This window comes from Anomaloglossus baeobatrachus, chromosome 1 (assembly GCF_048569485.1).
Source record: "Anomaloglossus baeobatrachus isolate aAnoBae1 chromosome 1, aAnoBae1.hap1, whole genome shotgun sequence".
In the NCBI taxonomy this organism is placed as follows: Eukaryota; Metazoa; Chordata; class Amphibia; order Anura; family Aromobatidae; genus Anomaloglossus; species Anomaloglossus baeobatrachus.
The window spans coordinates 283,751,686-283,776,107 of record NC_134353.1 but is presented as its reverse complement, the minus strand read 5'-3'; the positions used below and the strand labels follow the sequence as shown (position 1 = coordinate 283,776,107).

General features: G+C 38.1%; 18 non-coding genes across 18 annotated transcripts; 7 read left to right on the top strand and 11 right to left on the bottom strand.

Moving 5' to 3' along the window:
- The first annotated feature begins 1,227 nt into the window (after positions 1-1,227).
- Positions 1,228-1,300, top strand: TRNAF-AAA (transfer RNA phenylalanine (anticodon AAA)). The gene has a single exon. It is a non-coding gene; the product is annotated as a tRNA-Phe (tRNA).
- Positions 1,301-1,778: 478 nt separating this feature from the next.
- TRNAL-CAG (transfer RNA leucine (anticodon CAG)) lies at positions 1,779-1,861 on the bottom strand. The gene has a single exon. It is a non-coding gene; the product is annotated as a tRNA-Leu (tRNA).
- A 141-nt stretch (positions 1,862-2,002) lies between these two features.
- On the top strand, positions 2,003-2,075 carry TRNAF-GAA (transfer RNA phenylalanine (anticodon GAA)). Its single transcript has one exon. It is a non-coding gene; the product is annotated as a tRNA-Phe (tRNA).
- A 479-nt stretch (positions 2,076-2,554) lies between these two features.
- Positions 2,555-2,637, bottom strand: TRNAL-CAG (transfer RNA leucine (anticodon CAG)). Its single transcript has one exon. It is a non-coding gene; the product is annotated as a tRNA-Leu (tRNA).
- A 915-nt stretch (positions 2,638-3,552) lies between these two features.
- Positions 3,553-3,625, top strand: TRNAF-GAA (transfer RNA phenylalanine (anticodon GAA)). Its single transcript has one exon. It is a non-coding gene; the product is annotated as a tRNA-Phe (tRNA).
- Positions 3,626-4,099: 474 nt separating this feature from the next.
- On the bottom strand, positions 4,100-4,182 carry TRNAL-CAG (transfer RNA leucine (anticodon CAG)). The gene has a single exon. It is a non-coding gene; the product is annotated as a tRNA-Leu (tRNA).
- A 692-nt stretch (positions 4,183-4,874) lies between these two features.
- Positions 4,875-4,957, bottom strand: TRNAL-CAG (transfer RNA leucine (anticodon CAG)). Its single transcript has one exon. It is a non-coding gene; the product is annotated as a tRNA-Leu (tRNA).
- Positions 4,958-5,872: 915 nt separating this feature from the next.
- On the top strand, positions 5,873-5,945 carry TRNAF-GAA (transfer RNA phenylalanine (anticodon GAA)). The gene has a single exon. It is a non-coding gene; the product is annotated as a tRNA-Phe (tRNA).
- Positions 5,946-8,742: 2,797 nt separating this feature from the next.
- Positions 8,743-8,825, bottom strand: TRNAL-CAG (transfer RNA leucine (anticodon CAG)). The gene has a single exon. It is a non-coding gene; the product is annotated as a tRNA-Leu (tRNA).
- A 1,689-nt stretch (positions 8,826-10,514) lies between these two features.
- TRNAF-AAA (transfer RNA phenylalanine (anticodon AAA)) lies at positions 10,515-10,587 on the top strand. The gene has a single exon. It is a non-coding gene; the product is annotated as a tRNA-Phe (tRNA).
- Positions 10,588-13,387: 2,800 nt separating this feature from the next.
- Positions 13,388-13,470, bottom strand: TRNAL-CAG (transfer RNA leucine (anticodon CAG)). The gene has a single exon. It is a non-coding gene; the product is annotated as a tRNA-Leu (tRNA).
- Positions 13,471-14,158: 688 nt separating this feature from the next.
- Positions 14,159-14,241, bottom strand: TRNAL-CAG (transfer RNA leucine (anticodon CAG)). Its single transcript has one exon. It is a non-coding gene; the product is annotated as a tRNA-Leu (tRNA).
- Positions 14,242-14,934: 693 nt separating this feature from the next.
- On the bottom strand, positions 14,935-15,017 carry TRNAL-CAG (transfer RNA leucine (anticodon CAG)). Its single transcript has one exon. It is a non-coding gene; the product is annotated as a tRNA-Leu (tRNA).
- Positions 15,018-15,932: 915 nt separating this feature from the next.
- On the top strand, positions 15,933-16,005 carry TRNAF-GAA (transfer RNA phenylalanine (anticodon GAA)). The gene has a single exon. It is a non-coding gene; the product is annotated as a tRNA-Phe (tRNA).
- A 476-nt stretch (positions 16,006-16,481) lies between these two features.
- Positions 16,482-16,564, bottom strand: TRNAL-CAG (transfer RNA leucine (anticodon CAG)). The gene has a single exon. It is a non-coding gene; the product is annotated as a tRNA-Leu (tRNA).
- A 690-nt stretch (positions 16,565-17,254) lies between these two features.
- Positions 17,255-17,337, bottom strand: TRNAL-CAG (transfer RNA leucine (anticodon CAG)). Its single transcript has one exon. It is a non-coding gene; the product is annotated as a tRNA-Leu (tRNA).
- Positions 17,338-19,799: 2,462 nt separating this feature from the next.
- On the top strand, positions 19,800-19,872 carry TRNAF-GAA (transfer RNA phenylalanine (anticodon GAA)). The gene has a single exon. It is a non-coding gene; the product is annotated as a tRNA-Phe (tRNA).
- Positions 19,873-20,349: 477 nt separating this feature from the next.
- TRNAL-CAG (transfer RNA leucine (anticodon CAG)) lies at positions 20,350-20,432 on the bottom strand. The gene has a single exon. It is a non-coding gene; the product is annotated as a tRNA-Leu (tRNA).
- Positions 20,433-24,422: the final 3,990 nt, after the last annotated feature.

Sequence of the window (24,422 nt, the reverse complement as noted above, 5' to 3'; positions counted from 1 at the left end):
TTAAGATTTTGTGTATCTTAAGGTTTATTTTATGAGATTTTCCACCTCCCTCTTCTTACTGATAGTGCAGCAGAGAACAACATGATTGTGACAGACAGGATTGAGGATCCAGAGGGTTCTCATTGGCTTTGTCCTTGGACTAATCTGGTTTGTGGAAATGTCTGAATTGTGACAGAGGGACATAGTGAAAATGAAAAAAAAAACAACATGATTGTAATGTAACAGAAACCTGTCAGAAGTGGGATTCGAACCCATGCCTCAAGTAGAGACTGCGACCTGAACGCAGCGCCTTGGACCGCTCGGCCATCCTGACAAGCACAACTGTAGAAAATTCACACTTTCTAAAAACAAACACATTTTTTGTTTGGCCCCAAAAAAATGCAAATTTTGAACTGAAAATGTATTAACGCCTTTGAGTTTGCCTTGCAATGCTGTAGCTTTAACTTTGTAGGTTGCGGAAATAGCTCAGTTGGGAGAGCGTTAGCCTGAAGATCTAAAGGTCCCTGGTCCGATCCTGGGTTTCAGCATGCTGTTTTTAAGTATGAGTGATTTGAGATAAAGTTCTTTCTCCATATGCATTTAGCAAGATTTTCATTCTTTGTGAAGTGCAGATATACCTGAAAAAAACAGTTTTAAGTATCACTTTTCAGAACAGTCACTAATGCGAGAAGAAAATGAAAGTAGTTATACTGAAAAATTAAGTTGAAGTCGAAGTAGTATGGAGGAAATCGGAGAAAAAATCTGAGAAATATCAACATAAAGTGCTAAGGATCTTTAAGATTTTGTGTATCTTAAGGTTTATTTTATGAGATTTTCCACCTCCCTCTTCTTACTGATAGTGCAGCAGAGAACAACATGATTGTGACAGACAGGATTGAGATCCATAGGGTTCTCATTGGCTTTGTCCTTGGACTAATCTGGTTTGTGGAATTGTCTGAATTGTGACAGAGGGACATAGTGAAAATGAAAAAAAAAACAACATGATTGTAATGTAACAGAAACCTGTCAGAAGTGGGATTCGAACCCATGCCTCAAGTAGAGACTGCGACCTGAACGCAGCGCCTTGGACCGCTCGGCCATCCTGACAAGCACAACTGTGGAAAATTCACACTTTCTAAAAACAAACACATTTTTTGTTTGGCCCCAAAAAAATGCAAATTTTGAACTGAAAATGTATTAACGCCTTTGAGTTTGCCTTGCAATGCTGTAGCTTTATCTTTGTAGGTTGCTGAAATAGCTCAGTTGGGAGAGCGTTAGACTAAAGATCTAAAGGTCCCTGGTCCGATCCCGGGTTTTAGCATGCTGTTTTTAAGTATGAGTGATTTGAGATAAAGTTATTTCTCCATATGCATTTAGCAAGATTTTCATTCTTTGTGAAGTGCAGATATACCTGAAAAAAACAGTTTTAAGTATCTCTTTTCAGAACAGTCACTAATGCGAGAAGAAAATGAAAGTAGTTATACTGAAAAATTAAGTTGAAGTCGAAGTAGTATGGAGGAAATCAGAAAAAAAATCTGAGAAATATCAACATAAAGTGCTAAGGATCTTTAAGATTTTGTGTATCTTGAGGTTTATTTTATGAGATTTTTCACCTCCCTCTTCTTACTGATAGTGCAGCAGAGAACAACATGATTGTGACAAACAGGATTGAGGATCCAGAGGGTTCTCATTGGCTTTGTCCTTGGACTAATCTGGTTTGTGGAAATGTCTGAATTGTGACAGAGGGACATAGTGAAAATGAAAAAAAAACAAAACATGATTGTAATGTAACAGAAACCTGTCAGAAGTGGGATTCGAACCCACGCCTCAAGTAGAGACTGCGACCTGAACGCAGCGCCTTGGACCGCTCGGCCATCCTGACAAGCACAACTGTGGAAAATTCACACTTTCTAAAAACAAACACATTTTTTGTTTGGCCCCAAAAAAAGGCAAATTTTGAACTGAAAATTTATTAACGCCTTTGAGTTTGCCTTGCAATACTGTAGCTTTAACCTTGTAGGTTGCTGAAATAGCTCAGTTGGGAGAGCGTTAGACTGAAGATCTAAAGGTCCCTGGTCCGATCCCGGGTTTCAGCACGCTGTTTTTAAGTATGAGTGATTTGAGATAAAGTTCTTTCTCCATATGCATTTAGCAAGATTTTCATTCTTTGTGAAGTGCAGATATACCTGAAAAAAACAGTTTTAAGTATCTCTTTTCAGAACAGTCACTAATGCGAGAAGAAAATGAAAGTAGTTATACTGAAAAATTAAGTTGAAGTCGAAGTAGTATGGAGGAAATCAGAAAAAAAATCTGAGAAATATCAACATAAAGTGCTAAGGATCTTTAAGATTTTGTGTATCTTGAGGTTTATTTTATGAGATTTTTCACCTCCCTCTTCTTACTGATAGTGCAGCAGAGAACAACATGATTGTGACAGACAGGATTGAGGATCCAGAGGGTTCTCATTGGCTTTGTCCTTGGACTAATCTGGTTTGTGGAAATGTCTGAATTGTGACAGAGGGACATAGTGAAAATGAAAAAAAAAACAAAACATGATTGTAATGTAACAGAAACCTGTCAGAAGTGGGATTCGAACCCACGCCTCAAGTAGAGACTGCGACCTGAACGCAGCGCCTTGGACCGCTCGGCCATCCTGACAAGCACTACTGTGGCAAATTCACACTTTCTAAAAACAAACACATTTTTTGTTTGGCCCCAAAAAAATGCAAATTTTGAACTGAAAATGTATTAACGCCTTTGAGTTTGCCTTGCAATGCTGTAGCTTTAACTTTGTAGGTTGCTGAAATAGCTCAGTTGGGAGAGCGTTAGCCTGAAGATCTAAAAGTCCCTGGTCCGATCCTGGGTTTCAGCATGCTGTTTTTAAGTATGAGTGATTTGAGATAAAGTTCTTTCTCCATATGCATTTAGCAAGATTTTCATTCTTTGTGAAGTGCAGATATACCTGAAAAAAACAGTTTTAAGTATCTCTTTTCAGAACAGTCACTAATGCGAGAAGAAAATGAAAGTAGTTATACTGAAAAATTAAGTTGAAGTCGAAGTAGTATGGAGGAAATCGGAGAAAAAATATGAGAAATATCAACATAAAGTGCTAAGGATCTTTAAGATTTTGTGTATCTTAAGGTTTATTTTATGAGATTTTCCACCTCCCTCTTCTTACTGATAGTGCAGCAGAGAACAACATGATTGTGACAGACAGGATTGAGGATCCATAGGGTTCTCATTGGCTTTGTCCTTGGACTAATCTGGTTTGTGGAAATGTCTGAATTGTGACAGAGGGACATAGTGAAAATGAAAAAAAAAACAACATGATTGTAATGTAACAGAAACCTGTCAGAAGTGGGATTCGAACCCATGCCTCAAGTAGAGACTGCGACCTGAACGCAGCGCCTTGGACCGCTCGGCCATCCTGACAAGCACAACTGTGGAAAATTCACACTTTCTAAAAACAAACACATTTTTTGTTTGGCCCCAAAAAAATGCAAATTTTGAACTGAAAATGTATTAACGCCTTTGAGTTTGCCTTGCAATGCTGTAGCTTTATCTTTGTAGGTTGCTGAAATAGCTCAGTTGGGAGAGCGTTAGACTGAAGATCTAAAGGTCCCTGGTCCGATCCCGGGTTTCAGCATGCTGTTTTTAAGTATGAGTGATTTGAGATAAAGTTCTTTCTCCATATGCATTTAGCAAGATTTTCATTCTTTGTGAAGTGCAGATATACCTGAAAAAAACAGTTTTAAGTATCTCTTTTCAGAACAGTCACTAATGCGAGAAGAAAATGAAAGTAGTTATACTGAAAAATTAAGTTGAAGTCGAAGTAGTATGGAGGAAATCAGAAAAAAAATCTGAGAAATATCAACATAAAGTGCTAAGGATCTTTAAGATTTTGTGTATCTTGAGGTTTATTTTATGAGATTTTTCACCTCCCTCTTCTTACTGATAGTGCAGCAGAGAACAACATGATTGTGACAGACAGGATTGAGGATCCAGAGGGTTCTCATTGGCTTTGTCCTTGGACTAATCTGGTTTGTGGAAATGTCTGAATTGTGACAGAGGGACATAGTGAAAATGAAAAAAAAAACATGATTGTAATGTAACAGAAACCTGTCAGAAGTGGGATTCGAACCCACGCCTCAAGTAGAGACTGCGACCTGAACGCAGCGCCTTGGACCGCTCGGCCATCCTGACAAGCACTACTGTGGAAAATTCACACTTTCTAAAAACAAACACATTTTTTGTTTGGCCCCAAAAAAATGCAAATTTTGAACTGAAAATGTATTAACGCCTTTGAGTTTGCCTTGCAATGCTGTAGCTTTAACTTTGTAGGTTGCTGAAATAGCTCAGTTGGGAGAGCGTTAGCCTGAAGATCTAAAGGTCCCTGGTCCGATCCCGGGTTTCAGCATGCTGTTTTTAAGTATGAGTGATTTGAGATAAAGTTCTTTCTCCATATGCATTTAGCAAGATTTTCATTCTTTGTGAAGTGCAGATATACCTGAAAAAAACAGTTTTAAGTATCTCTTTTCAGAACAGTCACTAATGCGAGAAGAAAATGAAAGTAGTTATACTGAAAATTAAGTTGAAGTCGAAGTAGTATGGAGGAAATCGGAGAAAAAATCTGAGAAATATCAACATAAAGTGCTAAGGATCTTTAAGATTTTGTGTATCTTAAGGTTTATTTTATGAGATTTTCCACCTCCCTCTTCTTACTGATAGTGCAGCAGAGAACAACATGATTGTGACAGACAGGATTGAGGATCCAGAGGGTTCTCATTGGCTTTGTCCTTGGACTAATCTGGTTTGTGGAAATGTCTGAATTGTGACAGAGGGACATAGTGAAAATGAAAAAAAAAACAAAACATGATTGTAATGTAACAGAAACCTGTCAGAAGTGGGATTCGAACCCACGCCTCAAGTAGAGACTGCGACCTGAACGCAGCGCCTTGGACCGCTCGGCCATCCTGACAAGCACTACCGTGGAAAATTCACACTTTCTAAAAACAAACACATTTTTTGTTTGGCCCCAAAAAAATGCAAATTTTGAACTGAAAATGTATTAACGCCTTTGAGTTTGCCTTGCAATGCTGTAGCTTTAACTTTGTAGGTTGCTGAAATAGCTCAGTTGGGAGAGCGTTAGCCTGAAGATCTAAAGGTCCCTGGTCCGATCCTGGGTTTCAGCATGCTGTTTTTAAGTATGAGTGATTTGAGATAAAGTTCTTTCTCCATATGCATTTAGCAAGATTTTCATTCTTTGTGAAGTGCAGATATACCTGAAAAAAACAGTTTTAAGTATCTCTTTTCAGAACAGTCACTAATGCGAGAAGAAAATGAAAGTAGTTATACTGAAAAATTAAGTTGAAGTCGAAGTAGTATGGAGGAAATCGGAGAAAAAATATGAGAAATATCAACATAAAGTGCTAAGGATCTTTAAGATTTTGTGTATCTTAAGGTTTATTTTATGAGATTTTCCACCTCCCTCTTCTTACTGATAGTGCAGCAGAGAACAACATGATTGTGACAGACAGGATTGAGGATCCATAGGGTTCTCATTGGCTTTGTCCTTGGACTAATCTGGTTTGTGGAAATGTCTGAATTGTGACAGAGGGACATAGTGAAAATGAAAAAAAAAACAACATGATTGGAATGTAACAGAAACCTGTCAGAAGTGGGATTCGAACCCATGCCTCAAGTAGAGACTGCGACCTGAACGCAGCGCCTTGGACCGCTCGGCCATCCTGACAAGCACAACTGTGGAAAATTCACACTTTCTAAAAACAAACACATTTTTTGTTTGGCCCCAAAAAAATGCAAATTTTGAACTGAAAATGTATTAACGCCTTTGAGTTTGCCTTGCAATGCTGTAGCTTTATCTTTGTAGGTTGCTGAAATAGCTCAGTTGGGAGAGCGTTAGACTGAAGATCTAAAGGTCCCTGGTCCGATCCCGGGTTTCAGCATGCTGTTTTTAAGTATGAGTGATTTGAGATAAAGTTCTTTCTCCATATGCATTTAGCAAGATTTTCATTCTTTGTGAAGTGCAGATATACCTGAAAAAAACAGTTTTAAGTATCTCTTTTCAGAACAGTCACTAATGCGAGAAGAAAATGAAAGTAGTTATACTGAAAAATTAAGTTGAAGTCGAAGTAGTATGGAGGAAATCAGAAAAAAAATCTGAGAAATATCAACATAAAGTGCTAAGGATCTTTAAGATTTTGTGTATCTTGAGGTTTATTTTATGAGATTTTTCACCTCCCTCTTCTTACTGATAGTGCAGCAGAGAACAACATGATTGTGACAGACAGGATTGAGGATCCAGAGGGTTCTCATTGGCTTTGTCCTTGGACTAATCTGGTTTGTGGAAATGTCTGAATTGTGACAGAGGGACATAGTGAAAATGAAAAAAAAAAAAACATGATTGTAATGTAACGGAAACCTGTCAGAAGTGGGATTCGAACCTACGCCTCAAGTAGAGACTGCGACCTGAACGCAGCGCCTTGGACCGCTCGGCCATCCTGACAAGCACTACTGTGGAAAATTCACACTTTCTAAAAACAAACACATTTTTTGTTTGGCCCCAAAAAAATGCAAATTTTGAACTGAAAATGTATTAACGCCTTTGAGTTTGCCTTGCAATGCTGTAGCTTTAACTTTGTAGGTTGCTGAAATAGCTCAGTTGGGAGAGCGTTAGCCTGAACATCTAAAGGTCCCTGGTCCGATCCTGGGTTTCAGCATGCTGTTTTTAAGTATGAGTGATTTGAGATAAAGTTCTTTCTCCTTATGCATTTAGCAAGATTTTCATTCTTTGTGAAGTGCAGATATACCTGAAAAAAACAGTTTTAAGTATCTCTTTTCAGAACAGTCACTAATGCGAGAAGAAAATGAAAGTAGTTATACTGAAAAATTAAGTTGAAGTCGAAGTAGTATGGAGGAAATCGGAGAAAAAATCTGAGAAATATCAACATAAAGTGCTAAGGATCTTTAAGATTTTGTGTATCTTAAGGTTTATTTTATGAGATTTTCCACCTCCCTCTTCTTACTGATAGTGCAGCAGAGAACAACATGATTGTGACAGACAGGATTGAGGATCCAGAGGGTTCTCATTGGCTTTGTCCTTGGACTAATCTGGTTTGTGGAAATGTCTGAATTGTGACAGAGGGACATAGTGAAAATGAAAAAAAAAAAAACATGATTGTAATGTAACGGAAACCTGTCAGAAGTGGGATTCGAACCTACGCCTCAAGTAGAGACTGCGACCTGAACGCAGCGCCTTGGACCGCTCGGCCATCCTGACAAGCACTACTGTGGAAAATTCACACTTTCTAAAAACAAACACATTTTTTGTTTGGCCCCAAAAAAATGCAAATTTTGAACTGAAAATGTATTAACGCCTTTGAGTTTGCCTTGCAATGCTGTAGCTTTGACTTTGTAGGTTGCTGAAATAGCTCAGTTGGGAGAGCGTTAGCCTGAACATCTAAAGGTCCCTGGTCCGATCCTGGGTTTCAGCATGCTGTTTTTAAGTATGAGTGATTTGAGATAAAGTTCTTTCTCCTTATGCATTTAGCAAGATTTTCATTCTTTGTGAAGTGCAGATATACCTGAAAAAAACAGTTTTAAGTATCTCTTTTCAGAACAGTCACTAATGCGAGAAGAAAATGAAAGTAGTTATACTGAAAAATTAAGTTGAAGTCGAAGTAGTATGGAGGAAATCGGAGAAAAAATCTGAGAAATATCAACATAAAGTGCTAAGGATCTTTAAGATTTTGTGTATCTTGAGGTTTATTTTATGAGATTTTTCACCTCCCTCTTCTTACTGATAGTGCAGCAGAGAACAACATGATTGTGACAAACAGGATTGAGGATCCAGAGGGTTCTCATTGGCTTTGTCCTTGGACTAATCTGGTTTGTGGAAATGTCTGAATTGTGACAGAGGGACATAGTGAAAATGAAAAAAAAACAAAACATGATTGTAATGTAACAGAAACCTGTCAGAATTGGGATTCGAACCCACGCCTCAAGTAGAGACTGCGACCTGAACGCAGCGCCTTGGACCGCTCGGCCATCCTGACAAGCACAACTGTGGAAAATTCACACTTTCTAAAAACAAACACATTTTTTGTTTGGCCCCAAAAAAAGGCAAATTTTGAACTGAAAATTTATTAACGCCTTTGAGTTTGCCTTGCAATACTGTAGCTTTAACCTTGTAGGTTGCTGAAATAGCTCAGTTGGGAGAGCGTTAGACTGAAGATCTAAAGGTCCCTGGTCCGATCCCGGGTTTTAGCACGCTGTTTTTAAGTATGAGTGATTTGAGATAAAGTTCTTTCTCCATATGCATTTAGCAAGATTTTCATTCTTTGTGAAGTGCAGATATACCTGAAAAAAACAGTTTTAAGTATCTCTTTTCAGAACAGTCACTAATGCGAGAAGAAAATGAAAGTAGTTATACTGAAAAATTAAGTTGAAGTCGAAGTAGTATGGAGGAAATCAGAAAAAAAATCTGAGAAATATCAACATAAAGTGCTAAGGATCTTTAAGATTTTGTGTATCTTGAGGTTTATTTTATGAGATTTTTCACCTCCCTCTTCTTACTGATAGTGCAGCAGAGAACAACATGATTGTGACAGACAGGATTGAGGATCCAGAGGGTTCTCATTGGCTTTGTCCTTGGACTAATCTGGTTTGTGGAAATGTCTGAATTGTGACAGAGGGACATAGTGAAAATAAAAAAAAAAACATGATTGTAATGTAACAGAAACCTGTCAGAAGTGGGATTCGAACCCACGCCTCAAGTAGAGACTGCGACCTGAACGCAGCGCCTTGGACCGCTCGGCCATCCTGACAAGCACTACTGTGGAAAATTCACACTTTCTAAAAACAAACACATTTTTTGTTTGGCCCCAAAAAAATGCAAATTTTGAACTGAAAATGTATTAACGCCTTTGAGTTTGCCTTGCAATGCTGTAGCTTTAACTTTGTAGGTTGCTGAAATAGCTCAGTTGGGAGAGCGTTAGCCTGAAGATCTAAAGGTCCCTGGTCCGATCCCGGGTTTCAGCATGCTGTTTTTAAGTATGAGTGATTTGAGATAAAGTTCTTTCTCCATATGCATTTAGCAAGATTTTCATTCTTTGTGAAGTGCAGATATACCTGAAAAAAACAGTTTTAAGTATCTCTTTTCAGAACAGTCACTAATGCGAGAAGAAAATGAAAGTAGTTATACTGAAAAATTAAGTTGAAGTCGAAGTAGTATGGAGGAAATCGGAGAAAAAATCTGAGAAATATCAACATAAAGTGCTAAGGATCTTTAAGATTTTGTGTATCTTAAGGTTTATTTTATGAGATTTTCCACCTCCCTCTTCTTACTGATAGTGCAGCAGAGAACAACATGATTGTGACAGACAGGATTGAGGATCCAGAGGGTTCTCATTGGCTTTGTCCTTGGACTAATCTGGTTTGTGGAAATGTCTGAATTGTGACAGAGGGACATAGTGAAAATGAAAAAAAAAACAACATGATTGTAATGTAACAGAAACCTGTCAGAAGTGGGATTCTAACCCATGCCTCAAGTAGAGACTGCGACCTGAACGCAGCGCCTTGGACCGCTCGGCCATCCTGACAAGCACAACTGTAGAAAATTCACACTTTCTAAAAACAAACACATTTTTTGTTTGGCCCCAAAAAAATGCAAATTTTGAACTGAAAATGTATTAACGCCTTTGAGTTTGCCTTGCAATGCTGTAGCTTTATCTTTGTAGGTTGCTGAAATAGCTCAGTTGGGAGAGCGTTAGACTGAAGATCTAAAGGTCCCTGGTCCGATCCTGGGTTTCAGCATGCTGTTTTTAAGTATGAGTGATTTGAGATAAAGTTCTTTCTCCATATGCATTTAGCAAGATTTTCATTCTTTGTGAAGTGCAGATATACCTGAAAAAAACAGTTTTAAGTATCTCTTTTCAGAACAGTCACTAATGCGAGAAGAAAATGAAAGTAGTTATACTGAAAAATTAAGTTGAAGTCGAAGTAGTATGGAGGAAATCGGAGAAAAAATCTGAGAAATATCAACATAAAGTGCTAAGGATCTTTAAGATTTTGTGTATCTTAAGGTTTATTTTATGAGATTTTCCACCTCCCTCTTCTTACTGATAGTGCAGCAGAGAACAACATGATTGTGACAGACAGGATTGAGGATCCATAGGGTTCTCATTGGCTTTGTCCTTGGACTAATCTGGTTTGTGGAAATGTCTGAATTGTGACAGAGGGACATAGTGAAAATGAAAAAAAAAACAACATGATTGTAATGTAACAGAAACCTGTCAGAAGTGGGATTCGAACCCATGCCTCAAGTAGAGACTGCGACCTGAACGCAGCGCCTTGGACCGCTCGGCCATCCTGACAAGCACAACTGTGGAAAATTCACACTTTCTAAAAACAAACACATTTTTTGTTTGGCCCCAAAAAAATGCAAATTTTGAACTGAAAATGTATTAACGCCTTTGAGTTTGCCTTGCAATGCTGTAGCTTTATCTTTGTAGGTTGCTGAAATAGCTCAGTTGGGAGAGCGTTAGACTAAAGATCTAAAGGTCCCTGGTCCGATCCCGGGTTTCAGCATGCTGTTTTTAAGTATGAGTGATTTGAGATAAAGTTCTTTCTCCATATGCATTTAGCAAGATTTTCATTCTTTGTGAAGTGCAGATATACCTGAAAAAAACAGTTTTAAGTATCTCTTTTCAGAACAGTCACTAATGCGAGAAGAAAATGAAAGTAGTTATACTGAAAAATTAAGTTGAAGTCGAAGTAATATGGAGGAAATCAGAAAAAAAATCTGAGAAATATCAACATAAAGTGCTAAGGAACTTTAAGATTTTGTGTATCTTGAGGTTTATTTTATGAGATTTTTCACCTCCCTCTTCTTACTGATAGTGCAGCAGAGAACAACATGATTGTGACAGACAGGATTGAGGATCCAGAGGGTTCTCATTGGCTTTGTCCTTGGACTAATCTGGTTTGTGGAAATGTCTGAATTGTGACAGAGGGACATAGTGAAAATGAAAAAAAAAAAAACATGATTGTAATGTAAAAGAAACCTGTCAGAAGTGGGATTCGAACCCACGCCTCAAGTAGAGACTGCGACCTGAACGCAGCACCTTGGACCGCTCGGCCATCCTGACAAGCACAACTGTGGAAAATTCACACTTTCTAAAAACAAACACTCTTTTTGTTTGGCCCCAAAAAAAGGCAAATTTTGAACTGAAAATTTATTAACGCCTTTGAGTTTGCCTTGCAATGCTGTAGCTTTAACTTTGTAGGTTGCTGAAATAGCTCAGTTGGGAGAGCGTTAGCCTGAACATCTAAAGGTCCCTGGTCCGATCCTGGGTTTCAGCATGCTGTTTTTAAGTATGAGTGATTTGAGATAAAGTTCTTTCTCCTTATGCATTTAGCAAGATTTTCATTCTTTGTGAAGTGCAGATATACCTGAAAAAAACAGTTTTAAGTATCTCTTTTCAGAACAGTCACTAATGCGAGAAGAAAATGAAAGTAGTTATACTGAAAAATTAAGTTGAAGTCGAAGTAGTATGGAGGAAATCGGAGAAAAAATCTGAGAAATATCAACATAAAGTGCTAAGGATCTTTAAGATTTTGTGTATCTTGAGGTTTATTTTATGAGATTTTTCACCTCCCTCTTCTTACTGATAGTGCAGCAGAGAACAACATGATTGTGACAGACAGGATTGAGGATCCAGAGGGTTCTCATTGGCTTTGTCCTTGGACTAATCTGGTTTGTGGAAATGTCTGAATTGTGACAGAGGGACATAGTGAAAATGAAAAAAAAAAAAACATGATTGTAATGTAACGGAAACCTGTCAGAAGTGGGATTCGAACCTACGCCTCAAGTAGAGACTGCGACCTGAACGCAGCGCCTTGGACCGCTCGGCCATCCTGACAAGCACTACTGTGGAAAATTCACACTTTCTAAAAACAAACACATTTTTTGTTTGGCCCCAAAAAAATGCAAATTTTGAACTGAAAATGTATTAACGCCTTTGAGTTTGCCTTGCAATGCTGTAGCTTTAACTTTGTAGGTTGCTGAAATAGCTCAGTTGGGAGAGCGTTAGCCTGAACATCTAAAGGTCCCTGGTCCGATCCTGGGTTTCAGCATGCTGTTTTTAAGTATGAGTGATTTGAGATAAAGTTCTTTCTCCTTATGCATTTAGCAAGATTTTCATTCTTTGTGAAGTGCAGATATACCTGAAAAAAACAGTTTTAAGTATCTCTTTTCAGAACAGTCACTAATGCGAGAAGAAAATGAAAGTAGTTATACTGAAAAATTAAGTTGAAGTCGAAGTAGTATGGAGGAAATCGGAGAAAAAATCTGAGAAATATCAACATAAAGTGCTAAGGATCTTTAAGATTTTGTGTATCTTAAGGTTTATTTTATGAGATTTTCCACCTCCCTCTTCTTACTGATAGTGCAGCAGAGAACAACATGATTGTGACAGACAGGATTGAGGATCCAGAGGGTTCTCATTGGCTTTGTCCTTGGACTAATCTGGTTTGTGGAAATGTCTGAATTGTGACAGAGGGACATAGTGAAAATGAAAAAAAAAAAAACATGATTGTAATGAAACGGAAACCTGTCAGAAGTGGGATTCGAACCTACGCCTCAAGTAGAGACTGCGACCTGAACGCAGCGCCTTGGACCGCTCGGCCATCCTGACAAGCACTACTGTGGAAAATTCACACTTTCTAAAAACAAACACATTTTTTGTTTGGCCCCAAAAAAATGCAAATTTTGAACTGAAAATGTATTAACGCCTTTGAGTTTGCCTTGCAATGCTGTAGCTTTGACTTTGTAGGTTGCTGAAATAGCTCAGTTGGGAGAGCGTTAGCCTGAACATCTAAAGGTCCCTGGTCCGATCCTGGGTTTCAGCATGCTGTTTTTAAGTATGAGTGATTTGAGATAAAGTTCTTTCTCCTTATGCATTTAGCAAGATTTTCATTCTTTGTGAAGTGCAGATATACCTGAAAAAAACAGTTTTAAGTATCTCTTTTCAGAACAGTCACTAATGCGAGAAGAAAATGAAAGTAGTTATACTGAAAAATTAAGTTGAAGTCGAAGTAGTATGGAGGAAATCGGAGAAAAAATCTGAGAAATATCAACATAAAGTGCTAAGGATCTTTAAGATTTTGTGTATCTTGAGGTTTATTTTATGAGATTTTTCACCTCCCTCTTCTTACTGATAGTGCAGCAGAGAACAACATGATTGTGACAAACAGGATTGAGGATCCAGAGGGTTCTCATTGGCTTTGTCCTTGGACTAATCTGGTTTGTGGAAATGTCTGAATTGTGACAGAGGGACATAGTGAAAATGAAAAAAAAACAAAACATGATTGTAATGTAACAGAAACCTGTCAGAAGTGGGATTCGAACCCACGCCTCAAGTAGAGACTGCGACCTGAACGCAGCGCCTTGGACCGCTCGGCCATCCTGACAAGCACAACTGTGGAAAATTCACACTTTCTAAAAACAAACACATTTTTTGTTTGGCCCCAAAAAAAGGCAAATTTTGAACTGAAAATTTATTAACGCCTTTGAGTTTGCCTTGCAATACTGTAGCTTTAACCTTGTAGCTTGCTGAAATAGCTCAGTTGGGAGAGCGTTAGACTGAAGATCTAAAGGTCCCTGGTCCGATCCCGGGTTTTAGCACGCTGTTTTTAAGTATGAGTGATTTGAGATAAAGTTCTTTCTCCATATGCATTTAGCAAGATTTTCATTCTTTGTGAAGTGCAGATATACCTGAAAAAAACAGTTTTAAGTATCTCTTTTCAGAACAGTCACTAATGCGAGAAGAAAATGAAAGTAGTTATACTGAAAAATTAAGTTGAAGTCGAAGTAGTATGGAGGAAATCAGAAAAAAAATCTGAGAAATATCAACATAAAGTGCTAAGGATCTTTAAGATTTTGTGTATCTTGAGGTTTATTTTATGAGATTTTTCACCTCCCTCTTCTTACTGATAGTGCAGCAGAGAACAACATGATTGTGACAGACAGGATTGAGGATCCAGAGGGTTCTCATTGGCTTTGTCCTTGGACTAATCTGGTTTGTGGAAATGTCTGAATTGTGACAGAGGGACATAGTGAAAATAAAAAAAAAAACATGATTGTAATGTAACAGAAACCTGTCAGAAGTGGGATTCGAACCCACGCCTCAAGTAGAGACTGCGACCTGAACGCAGCGCCTTGGACCGCTCGGCCATCCTGACAAGCACTACTGTGGAAAATTCACACTTTCTAAAAACAAACACATTTTTTGTTTGGCCCCAAAAAAATGCAAATTTTGAACTGAAAATGTATTAACGCCTTTGAGTTTGCCTTGCAATGCTGTAGCTTTAACTTTGTAGGTTGCTGAAATAGCTCAGTTGGGAGAGCGTTAGCCTGAAGATCTAAAGGTCCCTGGTCCGACCCCGAGTTTCAGCATGCTGTTTTTAAGTATGAGTGATTTGAGATAAAGTTCTTTCTCCATATGCATTTAGCAAGATTTTCATTCTTTGTGAAGTGCAGATATACCTGAAAAAAACAGTTTTAAGTATCTCTTTTCAGAACAGTCACTAATGCGAGAAGAAAATGAAAGTAGTTATACTGAAAAATTAAGTTGAAGTCGAAGTAGTATGGAGGAAATCGGAGAAAAAATCTGAGAAATATCAACATAAAGTGCTAAGGATCTTTAAGATTTTGTGTATCTTAAGGTTTATTTTATGAGATTTTCCACCTCCCTCTTCTTACTGATAGTGCAGCAGAGAACAACATGATTGTGACAGACAGGATTGAGGATCCAGAGGGTTCTCATTGGCTTTGTCCTTGGACTAATCTGGTTTGTGGAAATGTCTGAATTGTGACAGAGGGACATAGTGAAAATGAAAAAAAAACCAAAACATGATTGTAATGTAACAGAAACCTGTCAGAAGTGGGATTCGAACCCACGCCTCAAGTAGAGACTGCGACCTGAACGCAGCGCCTTGGACCGCTCGGCCATCCTGACAAGCACTACTGTGGAAAATTCACACTTTCTAAAAACAAACACATTTTTTGTTTGGCCCCAAAAAAATGCAAATTTTGAACTGAAAATGTATTAACGCCTTTGAGTTTGCCTTGCAATGCTGTAGCTTTAACTTTGTAGGTTGCTGAAATAGCTCAGTTGGGAGAGCGTTAGCCTGAAGATCTAAAGGTCCCTGGTCCGATCCTGGGTTTCAGCATGCTGTTTTTAAGTATGAGTGATTTGAGATAAAGTTCTTTCTCCATATGCATTTAGCAAGATTTTCATTCTTTGTGAAGTGCAGATATACCTGAAAAAAACAGTTTTAAGTATCTCTTTTCAGAACAGTCACTAATGCGAGAAGAAAATGAAAGTAGTTATACTGAAAAATTAAGTTGAAGTCGAAGTAGTATGGAGGAAATCGGAGAAAAAATCTGAGAAATATCAACATAAAGTGCTAAGGATCTTTAAGATTTTGTGTATCTTAAGGTTTATTTTATGAGATTTTCCACCTCCCTCTTCTTACTGATAGTGCAGCAGAGAACAACATGATTGTGACAGACAGGATTGAGGATCCATAGGGTTCTCATTGGCTTTGTCCTTGGACTAATCTGGTTTGTGGAAATGTCTGAATTGTGACAGAGGGACATAGTGAAAATGAAAAAAAAAACAACATGATTGTAATGTAACAGAAACCTGTCAGAAGTGGGATTCGAACCCATGCCTCAAGTAGAGACTGCGACCTGAACGCAGCGCCTTGGACCGCTCGGCCATCCTGACAAGCACAACTGTGGAAAATTCACACTTTCTAAAAACAAACACATTTTTTGTTTGGCCCCAAAAAAATGCAAATTTTGAACTGAAAATGTATTAACGCCTTTGAGTTTGCCTTGCAATGCTGTAGCTTTATCTTTGTAGGTTGCTGAAATAGCTCAGTTGGGAGAGCGTTAGACTGAAGATCTAAAGGTCCCTGGTCCGATCCCGGGTTTCAGCACGCTGTTTTTAAGTATGAGTGATTTGAGATAAAGTTCTTTCTCCATATGCATTTAGCAAGATTTTCATTCTTTGTGAAGTGCAGATATACCTGAAAAAAACAGTTTTAAGTATCTCTTTTCAGAACAGTCACTAATGCGAGAAGAAAATGAAAGTAGTTATACTGAAAAATTAAGTTGAAGTCCAAGTAGTATGGAGGAAATCAGAAAAAAAATCTGAAAAATATCAACATAAAGTGCTAAGGATCTTTAAGATTTTGTGTATCTTGAGGTTTATTTTATGAGATTTTTCACCTCCCTCTTCTTACTGATAGTGCAGCAGAGAACAACATGATTGTGACAGACAGGATTGAGGATCCAGAGGGTTCTCATTGGCTTTGTCCTTGGACTAATCTGGTTTGTGGAAATGTCTGAATTGTGACAGAGGGACATAGTGAAAATGAAAAAAAAAAAACATGATTGTAATGTAACAGAAACCTGTCAGAAGTGGGATTCGAACCCACGCCTCAAGTAGAGACTGCGACCTGAACGCAGCGCCTTGGACCGCTCGGCCATCCTGACAAGCACAACTGTGGAAAATTCACACTTTCTAAAAACAAACACATTTTTTGTTTGGCCAAAAAAAAATCCAAATTTTGAACTGAAAATGTATTAACGCCTTTGAGTTTGCCTTGCAATGCTGTAGCTTTAACTTTGTAGGTTGCTGAAATAGCTCAGTTGGGAGAGCGTTAGACTGAAGATCTAAAGGTCCCTGGTCCGATCCCGGCTTTCAGCACGCTGTTTTTAAGTATGAGTGATTTGAGATAAAGTTCTTTCTCCATATGCATTTAGCAAGATTTTCATTCTTTGTGAAGTGCAGATATACCTGAAAAAAACAGTTTTAAGTATCTCTTTTCAGAACAGTCACTAATGCGAGAAGAAAATGAAAGTAGTTATACTGAAAAATTAAGTTGAAGTCCAAGTAGTATGGAGGAAATCGGAGAAAAAATCTGAGAAATATCAACATAAAGTGCTAAGGATCTTTAAGATTTTGTGTATCTTGAGGTTTATTTTATGAGATTTTCCACCTCCCTCTTCTTACTGATAGTGCAGCAGAGAACAACATGATTGTGACAGACAGGATTGAGGATCCAGAGGGTTCTCATTGGCTTTGTCCTTGGACTAATCTGGTTTGTGGAAATGTCTGAATTGTGACAGAGGGACATAGTGAAAATGAAAAAAAAAAAACATGATTGTAATGTAACAGAAACCTGTCAGAAGTGGGATTCGAACCCACGCCTCAAGTAGAGACTGCGACCTGAACGCAGCGCCTTGGACCGCTCGGCCATCCTGACAAGCACAACTGTGGAAAATTCACACTTTCTAAAAACAAACACATTTTTTGTTTGGCCAAAAAAAAATCCAAATTTTGAACTGAAAATGTATTAACGCCTTTGAGTTTGCCTTGCAATGCTGTAGCTTTAACTTTGTAGGTTGCTGAAATAGCTCAGTTGGGAAAGCGTTAGACTGAAGATCTAAAGGTCCCTGGTCCGATCCCGTGTTTCAGCACGCTGTTTTTAAGTATGAGTGGTTTGAGATAAAGTTCTTTCTCCATATGCATTTAGCAAGATTTTCATTCTTTGTGAAGTGCAGATATACCTGAAAAAAACAGTTTTAAGTATCTCTTTTCAGAACAGTCACTAATGCGAGAAGAAAATGAAAGTAGTTATACTGAAAAATTAAGTTGAAGTCGAAGTAGTATGGAGGAAATCGGAGAAAAAATCTGAGAAATATCAACATAAAGTGCTAAGGATCTTTAAGATTTTGTGTATCTTGAGGTTTATTTTATGAGATTTTCCACCTCCCTCTTCTTACTGATAGTGCAGCAGAGAACAACATGATTGTGACAGACAGGATTGAGGATCCAGAGGGTTCTCATTGGCTTTGTCCTTGGACTAATCTGGTTTGTGGAAATGTCTGAATTGTGACAGAGGGACATAGTGAAAATAAAAAAAAAACAAAACAGGATTGTAATGTAACAGAAACCTGTCAGAAGTGGGATTCGAACCCACGCCTCAAGTAGAGACTGCGACCTGAACGCAGCGCCTTGGCCCGCTCGGCCATCCTGACAAGCACAACTGTGGAAAATTCACACTTTCTAAAAACAAACACATTTTTTGTTTGGCCCCAAAAAAAGGCAAATTTTGAACTGAAAATTTATTAACGCCTTTGAGTTTGCCTTGCAATGCTGTAGCTTTAACTTTGTAGGTTGCTGAAATAGCTCAGTTGGGAGAGCGTTAGACTGAAGATCTAAAGGTCCCTGGTCTGATTCCGGGTTTCAGCAGGCTGTTTTTAAGTATGAGTGATTTGAGATAAAGTTCTTTCTCCATATGCATTTAGCAAGATTTTCATTCTTTGTGAAGAGCAGATATACCTGAAAAAAACAGTTTTAAGTATCTCTTTTCAGAACAGTCACTAATGCGAGAAGAAAATGAAAGTAGTTATACTGAAAAATTAAGTTGAAGTCGAAGTAGTATGGAGGAAATCGGAGAAAAAATCTGAGAAATATCAACATAAAGTGCTAAGGATCTTTAAGATTTTGTGTATCTTGAGGTTTATTTTATGAGATTTTCCACCTCCCTCTTCTTACTGATAGTGCAGCAGAGAACAACATGATTGTGACAGACAGGATTGAGGATCCAGAGGGTTCTCATTGGCTTTGTCCTTGGACTAATCTGGTTTGTGGAAATGTCTGAATTGTGACAGAGGGACATAGTGAAAATGAAAAAAAAACAAAACATGATTGTAATGTAACAGAAACCTGTCAAAAGTGGGATTCGAACCCACGCCTCAAGTAGAGACTGCGACCTGACCGCAGCGCCTTGGACCGCTCGGCCATCCTGACAAGCACAACTGTGGAAAATTCACACTTTCTAAAGACAAACACATTTTTTGTTTGGCCCCAAAAAAAGGCAAATTTTGAACTGAAAATGTATTAACGCCTTTGAGTTTGCCTTGCAATGCTGTAGCTTTAACTTTGTAGGTTGCTGAAATAGCTCAGTTTGGAGAGCGTTAGACTAAAGGTCCCTGGTCCGATCCCGGGTTTCAGCAGGCTGTTTTTAAGTATGAGTGATTTGAGATAAAGTTCTTTCTCCATATGCATTTAGCAAGATTTTCATTCTTTGTGAAGTGCAGATATACCTGAAAAAAAACAGTTTTAAGTATCTCTTTTCAGAACAGTCACTAATGCGAGAAGAAAATGAAAGTAGTTATACTGAAAAATTAAGTTGAAGTCGAAGTAGTATGGAGGAAATCGGAAAAAAAATCTGAGAAATATCAACATAAAGTGCTAAGGATCTTTAAGATTTTGTGTATCTTGAAGCTTATTTTATGAGATTTTTCACCTCACTCTTCTTACTGATAGTGCAGCAGAGAACAACATGATTGTGACAGACAAGATTGAGGATCCAGAGGGTTCTCATTGGCTTTGTCCTTGGACTAATCTGGTTTGTGGAAATGTCTGAATTGTGACAGAGGGACATAGTGAAAATGAAAATAAAAAAAAAAAACATGACTGTAATGTAACAGAAACCTGTCAGAAGTGGGATTCGAACCCACGCCTCAAGTAGAGACTGTGACCTGAACGCAGCGCCTTGGACCGCTCGGCCATCCTGACAAGCACAACTGTGGCAAATTCACACTTTCTAAAAACAAACACATTTTTTGTTTGGCCCCAAAAAAAGGCAAATTTTGAACTGAAAATGTATTAACGCCTTTGAGTTTGCCTTGCAATGCTGTAGCTTTAACTTTGTAGGTTGCTGAAATAGCTCAGTTGGGAGAGCGTTAGACTGAAGATCTAAAGGTCCCTGGTCCGATCCCGGGTTTCAGCAGGCTGTTTTTAAGTATGAGTGATTTGAGATAAAGTTCTTTCTCCATATGCATTTAGCAAGGTTTTCATTCTTTGTGAAGTGCAGATATACCTGAAAAAAACAGTTTTAAGTATCTCTTTTCAGAACAGTCACTAATGCGAGAAGAAAATGAAAGTAGTTATACTGAAAAATTAAGTTGAAGTCGAAGTACTATGGAGGAAATCAGAAAAAAAATCTGAGAAATATCAACATAAAGTGCTAAGGATCTTTAAGATTTTGTGTATCTTGAGGTTTATTTTATGAGATTTTTCACCTCCCTCTTCTTACTGATAGTGCAGCAGAGAACAACATGATTGTGACAGACAAGATTGAGGATCCAGAGGGTTCTCATTGGCTTTGTCCTTGGACTAATCTGGTTTGTAAAAATGTCTGAATTGTGACAGAGGGACATAGTGAAAATGAAAAAAAAAAAAACATGATTGTAATGTAACAGAAACCTGTCAGAAGTGGGATTCGAACCCACGCCTCAAGTAGAGACTGCGACCTGAACGCAGCGCCTTGGACCGCTCGGCCATCCTGACAAGCACAACTGTGGAAAATTCACACTTTCTAAAAACAAATACATTTTTTGTTTGGCCCCAAAAAAATGCAAATTTGGAACTGAAAATGTATTAACGCCTTTGAGTTTGCCTTGCAATGCTGTAGCTTTAACTTTGTGGGTTGCTGAAATAGCTCAGTTGGGAGAGCGTTAGCCTGAATATCTAAAGGTCCCTGGTCCGATCCCGGGTTTCAGCACGCTGTTTTTAAGTATGAGTGATTTGAGATAAAGTTCTTTCTCCATATGCATTTAGCAAGATTTTTATTCTTTGTGAAGTGCAGATATACCTGAAAAAAACAGTTTTAAGTATCTCTTTTCAGAACAGTCACTAATGCGAGAAGAAAATGAAAGTAGTTATACTGAAAAATTAAGTTGAAGTCGAAGTAGTATGGAGGAAATCGGAGAAAAAATCTGAGAAATATCAACATAAAGTGCTAAGGATCTTTAAGATTTTGTGTATCTTGAGGTTTATTTTATGAGATTTTCCACCTCCCTCTTCTTACTGATAGTGCAGCAGAGAACAACATGATTGTGACAGACAGGATTGAGGATCCAGAGGGTTCTCATTGGCTTTGTCCTTGGACTAATCTGGTTTGTGGAAATGTCTGAATTGTGACAGAGGGACATAGTGAAAATGAAAAAAAAACAAAACATGATTGTAATGTAACAGAAACCTGTCAGAAGTGGGATTCGAACCCACGCCTCAAGTAGAGACTGCGATCTGAACGCAGCGCCTTGGAGCGATCGGCCATCCTGACAAGCACAACTGTGGAAAATTCACACTTTCTAAAAACAAACACATTTTTGTTTGGCCCCAAAAAAAGGCAAATTTTGAACTGAAAATTTATTAACGTCTTTGAGTTTGCCTTGCAATGCTGTAGCTTTATCTTTGTAGGTTGCTGAAGTAGCTCAGTTGGGAGAGCGTTAGACTGAAGATCTAAAGGTCCCTGGTCCGACTCCTTGTTTCAGCGCGCTGTTTTTAAGTATGAGTGATTTGAGATAAAGTTCTTTCTCCATATGCATTTAGCAAGATTTTCATTCTTTGTGAAGTGCAGATATACCTGAAAAAAACAGTTTTAAGTATCTCTTTTCAGAACAGTCACTAATGCAAGAAGAAAATGAAAGTAGTTATACTGAAAAATAAAGTTGAAGTCGAAGTAGTATGGAGGAAATCGGAAAAAAAATCTGAGAAATATCAACATAAAGTGCTAAGTATCTTTAAGATTTTGTGTATCTTGAAGCTTATTTTATGAGATTTTTCACCTCACTCTTCTTACTGATAGTGCAGCAGAGAACAACATGATTGTGACAGACAAGATTGAGGATCCAGAGGGTTCTCATTGGCTTTGTCCTTGGACTAATATGGTTTGTGGAAATGTCTAAATTGTGACAGAGGGACATAGTGAAAATGAAAATAAAAAAAAAAAACATGACTGTAATGTAACAGAAACCTGTCAGAAGTGGGATTCGAACCCACACCTCAAGTAGAGACTGCGACCTGAATGCAGCGCTTTGGACCGCTCGGCCATCCAGACAAGCACAACTGTGGAAAATTCACACTTTCTAAAAACAAACACATTTTTTGTTTGGCCCCAAAAAATGCAAATTTTGAACTGAAAATGTATTAACGCCTTTGAGTTTGCCTTGCAATGCTGTAGCTTTATCTTTGTAGGTTGCTGAAGTAGCTCAGTTGGGAGAGCGTTAGACTGAAGATCTAAAGGTCCCTGGTCCGATTCCTTGTTTCAGCACGCTGTTTTTAAGTATGAGTGATTTGAGATAAAGTTCTTTCTCCATATACATTTAGCAAGATTTTCATTCTTTGTGAAGTGCAGATATACCTGAAAAAAACGGTTTTAAGTATCTCTTTTCAGAACAGTCACTAATGCGAGAAGAAAATGAAAGTAGTTATACTGAAAAATTAAGTTGAAGTCGAAGTAGTATGGAGGAAATCGGAGAAAAAAATCTGAGAAATATCAACATAAAGTGCTAAGGATCTTTAAGATTTTGTGTATCTTGAGGTTTATTTTATGAGATTTTCCACCTCCCTCTTCTTACTGATAGTGCAGCAGAGAACAACATGATTGTGACAGACAGGATTGAGGATCCAGAGGGTTCTCATTGGCTTTGTCCTTGGACTAATCTGGTTTGTGGAAATGTCTGAATTGTGACAGAGGGACATAGTGAAAATGAAAAAAAAACAAAACATGATTGTAATGTAACAGAAACCTGTCAGAGGTGGGATTCGAACCCACGCCTCAAGTAGAGACTGTGACCTGAACGCAGCGCCTTGGACCGCTCGGCCATCCTGACAAGCACAACTGTGGAAAATTCACACTTTCTAAAAACAAACACATTTTTTGTTTGGCCCCAAAAAAAGGCAAATTTTGAACTGAAAATTTATTAACGTCTTTGAGTTTGCCTTGCAATGCTGTAGCTTTATCTTTGTAGGTTGCTGAAGTAGCTCAGTTGGGAGAGCGTTAGACTGAAGATCTAAAGGTCCCTGGTCCGATTCCTTGTTTCAGCGCGCTGTTTTTAAGTATGAGTGATTTGAGATAAAGTTCTTTCTCCATATGCATTTAGCAAGATTTTCATTCTTTGTGAAGTGCAGATATACCTGAAAAAAACAGTTTTAAGTATCTCTTTTCAGAACAGTCACTAATGCGAGAAGAAAATGAAAGTAGTTATACTGAAAAATTAAGTTGAAGTCGAAGTAGTATGGAGGAAATCGGAAAAAAAATCTGAGAAATATCAACATAAAGTGCTAAGGATCTTTAAGATTTTGTGTATCTTGAGGTTTATTTTATGAGATTTTCCACCTCCCTCTTCTTACTGATAGTGCAGCAGAGAACAACATGATTGTGACAGACAGGATTGAGGATCCAGAGGGTTCTCATTGGCTTTGTCCTTGGACTAATCTGGTTTGTGGAAATGTCTGAATTGTGACAGAGGGACATAGTGAAAATGAAAAAAAAACAAAACATGATTGTAATGTAACAGAAACCTGTCAGAGGTGGGATTCGAACCCACGCCTCAAGTAGAGACTGTGACCTGAACGCAGCGCCTTGGACCGCTCGGCCATCCTGACAAGCACAACTGTGGAAAATTCACACTTTCTAAAAACAAACACATTTTTTGTTTGGCCCCAAAAAAAGGCAAATTTTGAACTGAAAATTTATTAACGTCTTTGAGTTTGCCTTGCAATGCTGTAGCTTTATCTTTGTAGGTTGCTGAAGTAGCTCAGTTGGGAGAGCGTTAGACTGAAGATCTAAAGGTCCCTGGTCCGATTCCTTGTTTCAGCGCGCTGTTTTTAAGTATGAGTGATTTGAGATAAAGTTCTTTCTCCATATGCATTTAGCAAGATTTTCATTCTTTGTGAAGTGCAGATATACCTGAAAAAAACAGTTTTAAGTATCTCTTTTCAGAACAGTCACTAATGCGAGAAGAAAATGAAAGTAGTTATACTGAAAAATTAAGTTGAAGTCGAAGTAGTATGGAGGAAATCGGAAAAAAAATCTGAGAAATATCAACATAAAGTGCTAAGGATCTTTAAGATTTTGTGTATCTTGAAGCTTATTTTATGAGATTTTTCACCTCACTCTTCTTACTGATAGTGCAGCAGAGAACAACATGATTGTGACAGACAAGATTGAGGATCCAGAGGGTTCTCATTGGCTTTGTCCTTGGACTAATCTGGTTTGTGGAAATGTCTGAATTGTGACAGAGGGACATAGTGAAAATGAAAATAAAAAAAAAAAACATGACTGTAATGTAACAGAAACCTGTCAGAAGTGGGATTCGAACACACGCCTCAAGTAGAGACTGTGACCTGAACGCAGCGCCTTGGACCGCTCGGCCATCCTGACAAGCACAACTGTGGCAAATTCACACTTTCTAAAAACAAACACATTTTTTGTTTGGCCCCAAAAAAAGGCAAATTTTGAACTGAAAATTTATTAACGCCTTTGAGTTTGCC